Source organism: Thermobia domestica, chromosome 12 (genome assembly GCF_964235325.1).
Source record: "Thermobia domestica chromosome 12, izTheDome1.hap1.1, whole genome shotgun sequence".
NCBI lineage: Eukaryota > Metazoa > Arthropoda > Insecta > Zygentoma > Lepismatidae > Thermobia > Thermobia domestica.
Window position 1 is genome coordinate 72673829 of NC_137465.1, and position 17283 is coordinate 72691111.

The 17283-nt window shown below is 36.4% G+C and overlaps 1 protein-coding gene and 1 long non-coding RNA gene across 3 annotated transcripts in view; both read left to right on the forward strand.

The window, feature by feature from the left end:
- The window catches only part of fuss (SKI family transcriptional corepressor fussel), a 349721-nt gene that overhangs the window by 17170 nt on the left and 315268 nt on the right, over positions 1 to 17283 (forward strand). The gene's annotated exons all lie outside the window — the stretch shown is intronic.
- On the forward strand, positions 6008 to 15403 carry LOC145665733 (uncharacterized). Its single transcript, XR_014127623.1, has 3 exons — positions 6008 to 6165; positions 14068 to 14206; positions 15250 to 15403. It is a non-coding gene; the product is annotated as an uncharacterized LOC145665733 (long non-coding RNA).

The window sequence follows — 17283 nt, forward strand, 5'->3', positions numbered from 1 at the left end:
AAAATAAGATCACACTCAGACATTATTATGCAATAATATAGTAGTAAAATCGCAATTGTGAGCATCCAGTTAGGTAGGATGCATAGTCAACTCGTTGTTCTCCCTGAAAAGAGATTAACAAAGTACGACACTTTTAATCATTTCAGCCGTCACAACTTCAAACCTGTTGTACCCAGAAGCATAAAAATTACACAAAACATCGGTACATTTATTATGTATGTTCATGCATGTAGCACAGCTGTTTCATTATAAGGGCAAACATTTATTGGTCGTCTTACATGTATCTAAACAAAATGGTCTGAGGAGGTTTCGAGAAAATCTTCCGAAAAAAAAAATATTTGAGAAAATCGTCCAAAAAAATTCACCTTCAAGAATAAACTAACCCTTTTAGAATTTTTCAGGGGAAATGGCCCACGTCACACTGTAGGGTAATTAATGAAGTATTTATTTAGAAAATTTGAACAAAATCGACTGAAAGGCATTACATAAAATTATCCGGAAAATATCATCCCCAGGAGAAAACTACTGCTTGTAGACTTTTACATGAGATATCATTTATCCCACGTTATATTTTTATTAATAAAATGTATGTTTATGAAATACTAGCAGATTCATTTTGGACATAAATGAAGTCTGAATTTAGATTTAAACTGCACCGGAAGTGTCACTGTTCGTATCAGCGATTACGAAAGTTATGGATTCGACACTAATATCGGTTATTTTCTTTCATTTTTATCTAGGCCTACCTACCTACCTACCTATATATATATATATATATATATATATATATATATATATATATATATATATATATATATATATATATATATACATATATACTCCCCAAGTTGCTGAGCTGAATGTGTATTTAAATGGCATCGGAAGTGTCACTGTTCATCTCAGCGACCTAGAAAACTATTAATTCAACACTAACATCGGTCTTTTCGATCATTTTAAAATATCTTCTCCTCCCCTAAGTTGTACCATAAAATTTAAATAATGAAAGCCATCACAGGTCCGAACTTAATGTATGTTGAAAATTTGATCAAAATCGATCTTGTGGTTCAAGTTGTTAAGTCTTATATATATATATATATATATATATATATATATATATATATATATATATATATATATATATATATATATATATATATATATATATATATATATATATATATATCCCTCTCCTCCTCCCGTACGGTGTACCGTCACAGAGTGAAATAATAAAAAACATTTCAAGGCCCGTATCTCACCTATGTTGAAAATTCGATCGAGATCGGCTAGGTTATTTAAGAGGTACGAAATTATAAACATAGTGGCTTCCATAGATAGAGGAACAAAATCGCTTGAATCGTTTTTGAGAATTGTCTTAAAAAAAATTAATGTACCAAAAGTAAATTACTGCTTTTGAATTTTTCTTTATAAAATATTTATACCATATTCTAGAGTTGTTTATGGTATATTGATTTATGAAATAGAAACAAAAATCTTTTTGAATTGCTTTCGATAAATTTGCAATTGTTTACAATCATCCTCTATTAAACTATTCTTATTTTCGAGGATAGGAAGAAAATTCGGAAAATACTCTTAGAGAATCTTATAAATAACTTAAAATTCTGGATATGTTGAACCGTATGGCCTGTAGGTGAAGGTATATTCATCGGCACTAACGAACGGACGGATGAATAGACAGACATCGAAAAGACACCTTTTCGAATAGAGATCATGGAACGTGTAAATACGTTAAAATCTCGAATACGATTATATTCCCCTTCCCATACTTCCTTCTGTCCTATCATCGCTCAAAGTAAAAATTACACAAAAATGAAATAAGTGAAAATATACGGAAATAAAATAAGTAAACAAAATCCGCAGAAATAAAGTAGTATATAAAAGAATATCGAACGCACAAATAGTATGTAAAACTTCGACTCTTACTTTATAAAAGTGAAAACAGCACAGAATTATATAACCTTCTCGAAATCATGTATTCTTAGTTATATTAACCTGTATAACTACAGTGGAATGGTAATATTTAGTGATAAAGTAACAAATTTCTTCCAAAATTTTGGAAATTCGTGAGACCGTGTTCGACAATCATCATTATCATAATAGGGATTCTGCTATCATTGGCAGATCACTTGCCGCAACTAAGAAGCTTAAATGCACTATGGTCTTCCGTTAACCTTTTCGTTTCACGTACGATTTTTCTGTTTAGATACCGTCCATCAACTGTAACTCCTTTACTACTTCCCTCTCTTTCCCGTCACCACACCCTCTAGCACGTCCTTCATGATAGAGCTTGTTCTCAGCCAATGTCTCAAACCAGTTTCTCTTCCTCTTTTCAATTACATCGAAAATTGCCTCTTTCTCCTCTACTATTTCTAACACCTTGTCATTTATTTTCCGGTCGACCCAGCTAATTCTTCTCCACACCAACATTTCGAAGGCTTTTACTTTGACAGTAGCACCGATTAAATTTAAAACTCAAAATACGTATTGTCTTATTTCATAGCAATTGAAAATATTACCAATCCTATTAAGAATATTTTTGGAGCTGAGAAGTAAAGTAGTATAAGTAATAAAATCTTAATCTCACAGAAGAAGCGGAAAAGTGTATTCAAGATAGTATTTTGTTGAATTGCGTCTATAGTTTATTGACGGAAAAATTTTTCACTTCCAGTGTTCCAGTTGTCTACATCTCAAAACTTTCCTAGTGTCCCTCGTACTAATGTAAGTAAGAAAAAATATGATAACTCAATTTCAGCCAAAAAGTGGCTTGGTATAGTTTACCTCTCAGCCCCAGATTTATGTCTGACTGCTAGACTGTACCCAGACTCACAGAGAACGTCCCAACATTAGTCGGAATTCGGTACTTGTTTTGTATTATTCCTGACTTCGGTCTTTTCGAAATCCATATGTGTTTCAGGCCATTTCGCTTACAACGATTACCGACATTAAATTCCACTCACAGCATTTTATCTCTGATGTCACTGAGGAATTACCAAGAAATTCGCTGAAAAGAGGTGCATTTATTCTAGCCGTTTTCAAAATTTCATCATCTGGTATTTCCTTCAAGAGATTAAAATTAATCTCAAATAATGTATCACCTATAAGTATCTAAATTCTATTTTTTTTTTTCGTATTAATATAGCACATAATCATGGCTTCCCGCAGAGTGAAGCAAGGGGAGCCTCCCCTTGTATTTTCGAAGGGTGTTCAGTTCTTGGAAATACTTAGACATGTCAAAATATACTAATTTTATCGCACATACTATAGTAGGGCTATTTAAAATATGTACTCGTGTGTTACGTACTATAGAAAAAGGAATTGAGTTGATTTTGAGCTTAACATCCCGTTCAGCAGCGAGGCTATATGAGACTTGGACCTACTGATTAACGTGGAATCCGAACCACATGAGCTCCCGCCCGGAATCGAATCCGGGTCTCCCACGCCAAAGGCGCGTACCCTAACCGCTTAGCCACGGAGGAGCTCTATAGTCAAAGGATTTGTGCGTAGAAGATTGTTGTTTTATATGGTGAATTATGTGTTTCAAAGTATTTGTATATTCGCGAATGAGCATGTGCATCGGACTGTCGCCCCTTTCTTCCGAAAAAATCATCCGTTCATCCCTGCACATAATGACGCTATGTGGTTTGAGGGAGGGAGAGGAAATATCACGAATTTCATTGTAGGAAATTAGTCTAGGAGCCCATGGACTAATTAAAATTCACCCACTTGAATGTATGGTATCTACTCGGCCATTCGCTTCGTAGTTCTAAAGCCAGGGAGTTTAGCAAATAATTGAATTTGTATGCAGAAGTCTACTTTTTATTTCCTTCTTCTTCTTTCTTTTTACATTCATTCTTTTGACTATACTTTGAGAAACGCATTTATTTCTTTTTCTTGCAACATCTCATTCTGAAAAGTTAAAATATATAGCCTGCGCACTATACAGTACATTAAAAAATAAATAAATAAGAAAGAAAATTACTACACATTATTGGCAAACTCACTTCCACTCATTCATAAATTACAGCCATATTAACTCGAAGAATATGCTTAATATTATGCTTAGTATTAAAATAATATAGATTGATGGTAAATAGACGATGAATAATCATACCGGTAGCGAAAAAATACTCTATTTCATATCAATCAACATTCCTCACATTATGAATGCAATATAACTCCTGTTATCCAGACGGTGACAACCCATTTTGTTCATAGGACAACGTGCTCAGAGACATTCGATCCAGTAACATTTGGTCCAGTGCCATTCTGTCCAACAGACATTTGGTCCAGCGTAAAATTTTTCCACAAGACATTTTGTCCAAAGTACAATTTGTCGACAAATATTTGGTCTAAACAGCGATTTGTTCATTGGACGGAACATTCATTAGACATTTCGTTTATTGGACATTCGATCCAAACCCATTTAGACTAACGTACATTTCGTCCAAAGATATATTTAGTATTAGTATTTGCAAAAAAAAAAAAAAAAAAAAAAAGATGTATTGGTGAAATGATATATTAGGAAATAAAACAAATAAGTACACTGAGAAAAATCCATTATCCGGACAGCGGTATATTGTACAAATACAAGGATTCGTTATGTTTACTAAGGAAATCTGTACGGAGCGTACTTTATCCATATGCTACACAGGTATTGCCTTTTACCCGCTTAGATATTACATCATGTCGCTGCAGGATGTCTGATATCTAACAATCTTCTGTATTTTACATACGTATACGTATGTTAAATACTTCAGCTATATGTTATATACGTCCATCTGTGTGTGAGGTCCTGACCGCCTATAGACACCTCTTTCTTGCACCATAGATGACGTCATGAAAGAACAGTCGTTTGCTTGCGAGTTGGTTTATAAACGAGGTTGTTTACAAACGGAAAAGAAGAGCGGAAGCAAAAGCCTGGGTAAGTGCAATAGTAAACTATCACTTTAGTTAAATATTCCATTAATTATATATTCCTTTAGTATAACTTGCTTTAATATAGTACTAAAAAAGTAATGTGATTTATGACTACAATTCTTACTATTGTAACTCGTTAATGGTTGAGGAGAAAGAAATGGGTTAATCTGAATTTTGAGAAATCTTTGAATATTAATGTTTTGTAACTTTTTACATTTCAAGGTACGCAAAATGAATGTTATGTGTTTATTCTTTCCTTTTTATATGTGACGGTTTATTACTTGATGGAGATTTACTACAGGACTGCTTAACATAATTGCTAAGAAACCGTTTTCAGCGCGAACATTTTCTTGTGTAGTGAAGATTTAGGATTTAGATTTCTGGGCTTTCGGCATCAATGACCTTGTTAGCCCGTCACATGTGAGTTATGACGTCCCTCGGTGAGCACACTATCCGGGGAAAGGGAAGGAAGCAAACGGCCTGGGACCTATATGTTGGGTACCACCCGGCATTTGCCTGGTATGAAATGAGGAAAACCCAAGAAAGCCTCATTCAGGATGTCTGGACTTAAAAGCTTTTGATACTTTTTCGACCGAGTGCCCCTACCGGAATCGAACCTGGGTCCGCTCGTACCGAAGGCGAGAGCGTTACAACTACGCTACGCGGAGCCACTTGTGTCTAGGAAACCTATTTTTACTAGGATATCTGCAACAAAATTTATTTCCTTTCTTTCTTTATTTTTCTTTTTCTTTTTGTTTTTTAACAATAAAACAAAACATATTTTACAGCCTCACTGAAATTTAAAAACAGCAGTCAGGGAGAGCTCACGTTTAAGATTCTTTTTGTTTTGTTTTGTTTTGTTTTGTTTTGCTTGTTATGTTCTCTAGTTAACTAATGTTTGAGTTCCTGAGAATTACATTATTATTATTATTGTTTCATAATTTTCGAACCAAAAATTAGATGTTTTTCTTTTTTTCTTGTGTTGACGTCATTGTGGCAAGTTGGGGTGTTTTATCGTACCTTGGCATTAATTTGGTTACTAGCACATAGTTTCAAGGTCATAAGTTGTAGGCCGCTTGAAACAGCTATTACACAGTTATTTGAAGAGTTTCAGGCAGGCTGAGTGTCAGGCGTTTGACTTGCAGCTTTCGTTACAGCGTCTAAATTGCAGTATTGGATTGCGTCCAGCTTCTATGGCTGGTAAAAAAGTTATATCGCTTTCGTAATATGGTAAGAAATACAATGTAACAGTTAGATATAGTATATATGACTAGTTTAATTAGTCGGAAATTACTCTGTTTCCTTGTCTTATTCTTTCGATTATGTTTAAGTACTGTGTCTTCATAGTATTGTTTCACTATTTCTAGAAGGAATTAAGTATTAACGAAGTAAAGAATAAGCAGAAGCCCACTTTGATTGACGTTTACTATTTCTCATACTTCATTGAGAATGTTTTGATCCCCAATTGCGCAAACTTCTAGTGTGTGTGTGTGTTTCTTTTTGTTGTTGTTGTTGTTGCTTACACTGCTTTAGATATGAGCTCCTTCATGGCTAAGCGGTTAGCGTACGCGCCTTTTGTGTGGGAGACCCGCGTTCGATTCCCGGCGGGAGTGGTTCGGAGTCCATGTTAATCAGTAAGTCCACGTCTCATACAGCCTCGTTGCAGAAAAGGATATTAAAATCAACTCAGCACTGCTTTACAGATGGAGTTGTTTGATTCAGGGTTCGAATGAAGCTTTTTACTGGAAGCAGGCACGTAGCCAAGGGGTGGGTCCAGACCCCCCCCTCTTCGGACCCAGAAATGAAAAATATTAAGGAAAGATGAAACAGAAAGAAACAGATGAATCAGCCTCAAAAATAGAAAGCTACAATAAGCGTTTTGGTTACTCTTTCTTACGAGGAGCTTTGTGTGGAGGAAACGGGAGGAGGGGGGGAGGCGGATCAAGTTGAAATTGGATATTATTGTAATGGAACATTCCAAATTCCATCTAGCTCCATGTTAACCGTATGCAGCGGCGCAAATCTGTCTTTAACATTGGGAGGGACGGGTAAGACAGTTCTCATAATTTTTTTTTAAGGATGTTCAAAATATTTATGAAGTTGAAAAACAATGCTGCGGAGGATCAGAGTTGTCTTCAAAATTGTGAGACGGGCAGATTTAAGGCTTATTCTGGGGTGGGGACATCAATTTCATCTTACTTTCCTTTGTGGTAATCGGACACAAATCATCACATTTCTCTCCAAAAAACGCATTTCAAATCGGATTATTGAGGGGAAAGTCCCCCCACTTCTAAGATTGGAGGGGACATGTCCTCATCCCCCCCGGGATTTGCGCCAGTAACCCTATGGACTACAAATGACGATCGATAAACCGGTTCTTTCAGATAGCCTGTCAGAACTTAAGCAATGCCCAGAATTGCCAATAATATGAACCATTTTGAATTTCGCGGCAACACTAATCCATTTTATAGGATGTCTTTACTCCCGAAAGAGATCTCGTTGCTATTCTTGACGGCATTGAACTAAGATAAGAGAAATAGAAAGAAGAAGAGAAGAACCGAGTTCTAATGACCTCGGAAGACTATGTCTTTGTCAATACTTTTTTCTATTCTTTTACGCAAGATTTCTTCATAATTCTTTAATTAAAATACTTACTAACATATCCTCATTTAATTGTCCTAACAAATCAATATGGATATGTTGTCAGTAAAATAGTTTAGATTGATCGAACCCCTGGTGTGATAACCACAGTATTTCGTCACGGACCTCCCGTATTGCGAAATCGTGGCTACGTGCCTGCGGGGAGGGGGCGACTTTTCAGATATACAATCCAAGCATTTTATTTCTCAGTGATGCAAGATGTAATATATAGTATATAATATGTAAAATATGAAATGAGGGAAAATATTTTCCCGGCAAGGGAGAAATTCTTTGGCGAGTTGGGGAAATTACTTGACGAGAGGGAAAATCTTCATCCTCCCGTTGATTCAAATCTTGATCGAAGATCATGCGAGTAGGATTCCATATTATGCTGTAGGTGTAGGTAGTACACAGTCTTGGCGCTGAATAGGACGCTAAACTTCAAGCCAACAACATGTCTGTAATAACCTATTGCGATTGAATGGTAATGTAACGTAATGTACGATATGTGCATTTTCTAGATGCCATAAAATTATAATTTTAATTAAACATTCCACGATTATGTACTTCAGGTTAAAGGAGTTTGATGATTAATTGAAGTGAATAATCGAGGCAGTGATTCTCAATCTTCTTGACTTACGATACACTTTACTAAACCCCAGTGACATCGATATATTTGTTTAGATTTTGGTTTGCTTTCCAACAAGTCGAGCCGCGCCAAAGCTGTGTAGGCTTACTAAGTTAAGTGAACTAATCCTAATCTAAATCCATTGTTTTCGGGGGCGCAGAAATGGACAGTGACACTTCCGATACTATTTAAATCAAAATTCAGCCAAGCAACTTGGGGAGGGAAAGAGGGGAGACGGATCTTACAAATGATCGAAAATAACCGATATGAGAGAGCGTTTCGTAATAGTAAAAAAAGTGACTGACTAACGTAACATATTACTGATTTTCTTATTTTCACCCAACGAAGCAGGTAATAACGCTAGTACCGTATGTGTAGACTAAATGAGGTGATTTGTTTCGTGACCCTTCGAACAATGTACGAAGCGGATGCAAGCAGTTAATACATGGAGTTAGCTTACCTAAATTTAGATTTCGCTTTCCGAAATCTTAATGGATGTATTAAGTGATTTCGTTACTTACACTCTCAGTCTCTAAATACAAGGATTCAAAACACATTTTCGATTCCAAACTATGACTCTGCTAGACAAAGAAAGCATAGGCCAGTGTATGTTTTACTTCATTTTCATATACGTGCTCGTAGGTTTTCTCGGGGACTTGGTTTCCTCCCACTTTCTCATTTCACCAAATATTCCATAATCATTAACTTGCTTTAATCACCGACTCCCTTAGCCTAACAGCATAATCGTGGGACATTAAACTCAAAGACTTTATTTTTATTTTCAAGTAATTACTTTTCTCTCCCTTATTTATTTTTAATTTAATTTCTCTTTCAATTTCCCTCTTTTAGGAACATGAACATAATTTGCAATTCTTTCTCATTATAATAACACTATTAAAAGTCCCATATGCAGCTCACCACGTTGGAACCCAGCGGAAACAGATGAACAACGAATATTGTCGAAAATATGTATTGCTTACAGCGGCGTAGCGAGCATTATAAGATTGGGAAGGGGATGAAACTTGAAATTGCCAAGTCTTGATTTTTTTTCTTAAAAAAATGTCAAGTCTTGATAAAAAAAAATTGCCAAGTGTTTCGAAAATCTTACAAACCCTATGAAAAACTATTACAGCAACCTTATTTTCATATTCGTTCCATTCCATGCCCCGTCTGAGACCGAATAAGATCAGCCCTTCTTCCGCTCTCGAGTACAATTTAACATCTAACCTCAGGATCATTATCATCACCCACGATGCACAACTGTTAATTTGATAACTCATGGCTATGTTAGGTAACCTCCGCCAGCTAATCTTCACGAGAACCTTTAAAGTTACAATCAGTTGTAGAAATGCATTTAAAAACGTAGAATAAGGTAGATTATATTTACTGTTTGTGATGTAGAAGTGTCTAATTTACATATTAAACATTCAATTGAGGGGTTCAGTGAGAGACCAGGCTAACTTACATCCAGGTCAAGATTGAGATTTTGACGGAACAGCATTCTAATGTCATTAATTGACCTTTGCCTCAACCACTTGTCTGTGTGGCTTGTCCTGAGACAGGGGCGGATCCAGGGAGGGTCTATCTCCCCCAAGAAGAGGAAACTTTGTGTATTTTAATATAAAATAAAACCCACCCAGAGTTGAATCTCTTAAAAGTAGCGATAGCTTGTAAGTAGTGGCATTACAACCCACCGCCCCCCAGTAGTCCATCCTGGATCCACCCCTGTTGTATACTAAGCCAAACTATGAATATCAGACGTATCCTTTGTAACGTGCTGTTTTCATTTGTTTCCTTTTCTTTCAGAAAGTTAAAATTGTCAGTTAGCCTAGTCTCTCGCTAAACTGTCAATTGTGACAAAACACACCAATAATTGTTGATGCCAACTAAAACATACATATCCAAAGCCTACAAAATATATCACATTATTTAAGTTTTCTTTCTTTCTTTCTTTCTTTTCTTTTTTTTTTTTTTCAAAATCGCTTGCAATGTTTTTCTTCGTGCCAAGCATCCGAATGTCATCTTGAATTCTGACCTTCTCATTTCACTACAATTCTTTGAAGTGTAAGACTGCCCAGCTTTTTTTCCCCTCTCTCTCGCTCTCTTCAGTCCTTCAGTCTCCCCCCACTTTGATTTCATGATTTCGCACTCTGATGAAAAGTATTAAACACCAAAATGGAAAAGTACTAATATATAACCTCTCTTTTAGTAGCCCCTCCAACCACACGCCCGGGGCACGTGCCTTGCTTGCTCGCCCATAGCTCTGTGAGCTATATAAGTAAAATACAATGCGCGCGCATATGTAAACTTGGTGCCAGCTTTGATTCTCGCTGAGAGAGTATACATATAATGTTGGTTCGAATTCCATCAAAACCATAGGCTCATTTTTGTGTAACCTTGGTACTGAAGAAGACAGTAGACTTCAACAAATATTCCTGTCGGGCCTCGATGGCTCAGTGGTAGAGCGTTCACCTCTGGTGTTTGGGGTCATTGGTTTGATCCCAGCTCGCGCCAAGTAAACTTTGTGGTGGACAAACACCGTGTGAGTGGGTTTTCTCGGGGTTCTCCCGTTTCCTCCCACTTTCTTCATTCCACCATTTCATTCATTATATTATCATCAGCGTCTCCTTTAGCCTAGCCGGTATACCCGTCATTATTGATACAACTATTATATACAGGATGCATCAGAAGTCCCTTGTCATCCTTTCTGAAAACTACAGGGATGTAGTTTCATTGATTGCGAGATAAGAGATACACATTAGGCCCAGAGAGATACTTTCGGATTACATCACGCGGACGGTCGCCATCTTAGATTCGAAATTGTAATACGGACGATAAGTGGGTAGTGTGATACATGGCCATGCACTAAAATGTTCTGAGGATGTCAAATATGCAATCAGATATCATGTAACTTATTCTGGTGAAATGATATTGGCAGTGAACCAAGTGAGACTATATGTAGTGGTATGTCATATCCTTCTGTTTTTTTTTTTTTTCAGTGATAGAGACATACCGTTTCTGTTTTTTTTAGTGATCAAGATATACCTTCACGGAAGAATAAATGCTAAATACCATTAATAAATCCATTTTTTATACGTATTGACGAATAGCTTTGCACATAAAAAGATTTTATTTCTTATATAGATTCTAAGTTGACAATACTGACATTTTTACCTTTTTCTACCTTTTGTTTGTAAAATGAGGTGTTTTCAAAGAAGTTCATCTAGTTTATATTTTGATGTGCCGTATTGAATTGTTTCTTTCGTATGTATGTATGTGTCGTCTTATCTGAATTCTTATAAGCGTCGTGTTTTGAGCATGGGCGGATTTAGGGGATTGCTGTGGGGGCAGATCTTACGTTAGTTTGAAATACCCCTCATTCGAGTGTGTGGTCCAGGAGTTTTCCCGCTGGAAATTGTTAATATTAAAAGTCGGTTTTTGAGCACTTTCGTGTATAATTCTCTGATACAAGGTAAGGGCTATTTTTTTATTTATTTTTTTCCAGAAAATTGTTCACGATGGATGGATCAGTCTCTCCGTTTTTCCTCCGTAACTAAAAGAAGCTTTCCAGTGGTTTTCAAACATTATGTAAATAGAAATGCAATCTTGTAGGCTTCACACCTCACTGCATTTGAACATTTAGATAGCCGATATGTCGAGTCAAAATCGTAATAAAACACACCGCCTCTGATTTTTCCCACTTCGAACACATTTCCCTGTTATAGTCAGGGGTAAAAGCGAGGGGGAACGCGGGGGACGCAGTTCCCCACCTCGAAAAATATGTAGGGCGTCCCCCAGATCCTAAAATGGTACAATGGGCAGAGATAGGCAGGAGGAACGGCGTGGAATGATGCCGCTACCTACCGTCCCCCCACCTTTTCAGGTCCACTTTTACCCCTGGTTATAGTATATGTTCCACATGTTCCTACTGACCAATAAACATTTGCAGAAGCTTCTTCCAATTGCTGTGGACACAAAGTAGGATATAGGGTCAAATTTGTGCACATACGATGGCGATACTTTGTTCTAGATGATAAAAATTATGAATATTTACTGCACAAACCATAGCCTTAACTTTTCCACTTAGCTAGAAATTGAACAGCGTTAGGTCCGGTGATCGAGCAGCCATTCAACTGCCTCTCGTCGATCAACCCATGTTCTAGAGAATTGTTCAAGTAGTGACGCAATACGAATCCATAATGAAGAAAGCGCCATGGTGTTGAAAAAACTGCGAGAATGTACCATCCTCGGGCATCGCAGCTCGCAATATCTATCCCTGTACGAGCGTGAGGTATTATTCCGCAGTTAATTTTATGGAATGAAAAAATGACTGATTAGACGTATTCCTCATTTGTCTGCCAACACCATAATTAATTTTCTTTGCGCTGGTCATGTTGGAGGGGTCTTGCACGCGGGGTTGTCAGGTGACCGATTGTGCATGTTCTGCCTATTAACCTTCCCATTTACGTAGAGGTCAGCTTCATCTGAAAAGAGTATTTGCATAAAAATGTTAACCATAATTACTCACTGCACTTGGCGATCAACATCGTTCTCGTGGAGATGTTGCTTCATTTGCACCTTGTACGGATGCACTTATACACGCGCAGACCCTATGACTCAACCCACATTGCATTAATAAATGACGTGTGCTCCTCTGGGGCCACATCGAGAAAGAAGTCAGCACTGCCGTAGGCGTTGCTTCATCTGTAGCTGTCTACGATCGTCCGCTACGACGTATGTCCACGAATGTGCCCGTCTCCTCAAATTTAGTTAATTACTGTGACACTGCAACATGTAACACAGTCACATTGTGGATGATTCTGTTTGCAATCGGTAACCACTGTACAGGCACTCCTCCCGCTCCACAGTTTGAATATTTCGATGCATTCCTCACGTGCTAACGGTATGGTTCTACATCTAGAAAAAAGAGGTAAATACAACATTCAATTGGCAATAACTTTTCACCAAATTAAGCTCCATGGAATCTGATTGCATATTTGACATACTGAGAAAATTCTAGCCCGTGGCCATATATATATCACATTACCCACCAGTTTATAACAAACAAATTTAATCCAAAATGGCGGCCGTCTGTGAGAGTATTCCCAAACGGCCTAATGTGTATCACCCATCTCACATTCAATTAAACTACACCCGTGTAGAATTTAGAAAGGAACTTCGTATGATGTATACAGGGTGTTTCGAAAGTCCTCTGACAGTTAGAGTTACAACAAAACGTAAGAGGAAAAACCATTTCTAAATATGTTGTTTTCAATCTAAAGTGAACACTTTTTAAATCGGAGGAGCCGTTTGGGCTGTACTCTTTATGCGCCCAATGTGGAATGAAAATGCAATGTTACCATTTACCTGGACCCACAACATATGTGAATGAAGTTACTGTTTGAAATGGGGGCTAGCCATCGACATGTTAGCATAAAAATCAGTAACTTCATTCACTTATGTTGTGGGTCCAGGTAAATAGCAACGTTGCATTTTCATTTAACATTGGACGCATAAAGAGTGTACAGCCAAACGGCTCATCCGATTTTGAAAATTCCTTCAACTTACATTGGAAACAACATATTTGGAGACGGTTTCCCAAATACATTTTGTTGTAACTCTGATAATAATCGAGTTACTTTATGTCAGGGGACTTTTGAGACACCCTATATATCTTATGGAATATATGTTTGATGTCCCTATAACTGTGGTATAATTTAGTTTGTTTAAATTTACAAGTTATTACAAGTAGATTCTGACTTAAATGCGTAAGAGTTTGTATGTAACTAACTAATGAATTCTATTTCATGAAATTTACATTGAAATATTTAACACAAAATCTTTTATATTCATGCTTAACTTAGTGACTTTGCTTTGGACTGCAACTGATTATTGTACCCCATTATTGCTTGAGAAGAAACAAGATATCCGAATCTTCATTTGGAGAAATCAAAGGTCTATTGGAATGCTGAGGATTACAATCATTACTTTCTACACTTTAAGGTGCGTAAATTATATCTAGGTATATTCTGTGTTTATTGTTATAATTACTATTACTATTATTGGGTTTAGAATCAATCAAGTACTTCATGATATTTTAGAGGGATCAAGATGGCTGCCAGATAGATAAATATTTGAGCGTCAGGCCCTTATTTCTTTTCAATTTTATATTTAATCAATGTCTATTCCCCCCCCCCCTCATTATTCCACCAAATCGTATTCCAAGACCATCAATTTTCAATACTCATTTGTGACTGTCAGCATACATAGCATAACCGTAGGACGCTAGAACACGAAAACCCCATAACTGTGTGGGTCCTCCCTTTATTTGACAATATCTTGATAGCCATTAGTCATATTTTCATTAATTTTCTAAACTACTGTCAAGTATGGAAGCCCCACATACCTATGGTGTTCCTATTTATTTCACCATATTTCGGTAACTGTTAAACATACCGACTTGCGGTTTCGGTAAACACACACCTGTAACGTTCTTTATAAGTTTATTAAGATATATTTTAGAATGTTTAGAAATGGGAGGTCTGCGAATGCCATAGTACCCGAAAACCCCCATAAGGACGTGTGTGTAGTGTATTGAATTGAAACTACTTTTGAGGTTGTTGTTAGCCCTCAGTAATTACGTTTTCGAAACTGCACAATCTAGTACGCAAATCTCACACTTCTATGGTGTTGTCCTTTATTTTCCCATACCTCGGTATCCATAAGGCTTACCGAGTTGCGGTTTTCTGTACTAAACAGATATCAGTTCTCTACATTTTAGAGACATATATTTCCACATATCTAAAAATGCAGACATATTAGGTACCCCATGGTACCTCGAACGCCAGTGGGTACCCACTTACTTTTGCATAGTAATACATTTCGAGTTGTTCAGCATCAACAAACACTTTTTTTTTAAATTCATCATTTTTCTACCAGAAACCCAAAAGTCCATACCTGACCGAACAGATTTTGTCCATTTAATCTAAAAAATGTTAAATATTTTAAAATGTAACATTTTAAATATTTTTGGATTTTTGTTTCAGGTATTTCATGCATCAAAACAAAACCAGGATTCTGCATGAAAGACAGCGAAAAGAAGCAGTGTAATTTGTGGCTAAAAGCACGTCCTTTCTGAAGACAGACCCGATTGTATTTACATTCTTTTGTACAAATATGTAACCTTAATAAATATACTGCTCCGCAAATTATTTCTTTCTTCCATAAATTAGAATAAATGTATGTCTGTTTAAAGAAAATGTTTGTTAGCATTAAGTCCTTTCAACTCTTTTTCTCTGTAAATAAGAACATTATACCTTGCAACTTTTTTTTTATCATTTTGCAATTCCGATTTTATAAAGTAAATCTGCACGAAGCACTATTATTTCAGTCATACATTAATAACTAATGTATTGTTCTGTGAATAAGGCAATGGTATAGTGAATATGTTTTAACATAAAATCTGTAACTCAGCTTTTCAGTAGTCAACTTTATTGAGAATCCGAAGAAAGAAAGAAAAAATGTTGGACTTAATGAATTTCAAAATTATTTTTGTTCGAATTCCTGACTAATCCAAATTATCCAGAGAAATCATTTATGTTGCTCTCTACAGATGTACCCTTTCTCCAAATCGTATGAAAAGGAGACTTCATACATCGCTATATTTTGTATGTACTATGTTTCGTATTTATTTAATCACTTTGTACCTTTCTCTAGTGTTGAGAAGGCCGCAAGTGTCAATCGAATAATTTAGTGTTTCACTCATGTAACCTTGTGACTAATGTACGTCCTGTCGGTATATATATGTTACTGGGTTCGATTAGCGACAAACAATTTTTAGTGTTAAACAAATACAAAAATCTACACGCAATGAGATACGATGATCTTTGCCTCATAGACAATACCAAGCAACTAACGGTACTGAGTGTGGTTGAGTTTACTAGTGGTATTATCTGGCTAAAATCAATGTTCCGAGAGCTATACTTCTTTTTGTGCTCTGAATGCAAACTTTGATATAACCGTTTTAAATTATTGTACATCTATCTATCTATATAGCTATATCTATATCTATCTATCTATCTATCTATATATGTATATAATTGTAAACTAGAAACTTCCGAGTAATTCTGAGAATCATCGCTCTTTCTTTAAATAATGTATGAGACTATTACACTGCTCGTTACTTAAAATGTTGAACTAAGAAGGATACATCCAGGAAAGTCCAAATTTGCAGAATGTATAGAGCAGGGAAGGATAAATATGTTTGGTCGATGGCTGCACAGCTTCTCATACCTGTGAACTCCGCCAGCTACAGTTGATGAGCTGTGGCATTGGATCGTAAGACGCATGGCTTACCATACCAGAAGAGAACATCCTCTCGATGTCTCGCTGTGTTACAGTCGTTCTGGTTGTCAATGTTGGGTCAGTTCTGCTCTGCTATCACCACGTTGTCACACAGCGAATTCAGCGGTAAGTTTAACCCTTAACGTAGCAAGCCTAAGTCGTCAAAGTTGTTTACCAAGCTGGAGTCTTCTGGGGACCCCAAGTATTATTTTAATTTCTTAACATAGTATTGCAGAGGGTTACTCCAACTATTATTTTTTGGATGTCTAGAAGCATACTTAAGTTAAATGAACATTGTTGACGTCAAATATTATGTATATTTGAACACTATTCAGTTCTTCATACAATTTCATACTTTTGTGTTCGTAAATCTGAAACACAGGTTTAACAATGGAGTTTTTACATTTTGAAGTGTGTTTTTATTTTTTGTATTTTTTAAAGAAACGCATCTTTGATCTAATCATGTAATTGATATCTCAAAGGGTTGCAGGATACATATAAAAATCGAGAATAAATTGATTCTTATAATTGCGGCAGTATCACCAAATATCACTCTCTGGGGTCCCTAGAGTACCCCGCTTGGTATGTTAAGGGTTAAGCATATTCGACACTTACTATTAGATATCGGCTTGGGAACTTTGGCGTAGCTACCCTGTCTCCTTGAAGTTGCATTTTTAACGGGGAGTACTGTTTAGGAATCATCTTGTGAGGGAAAACGTTTTCAGCTGACACCATGT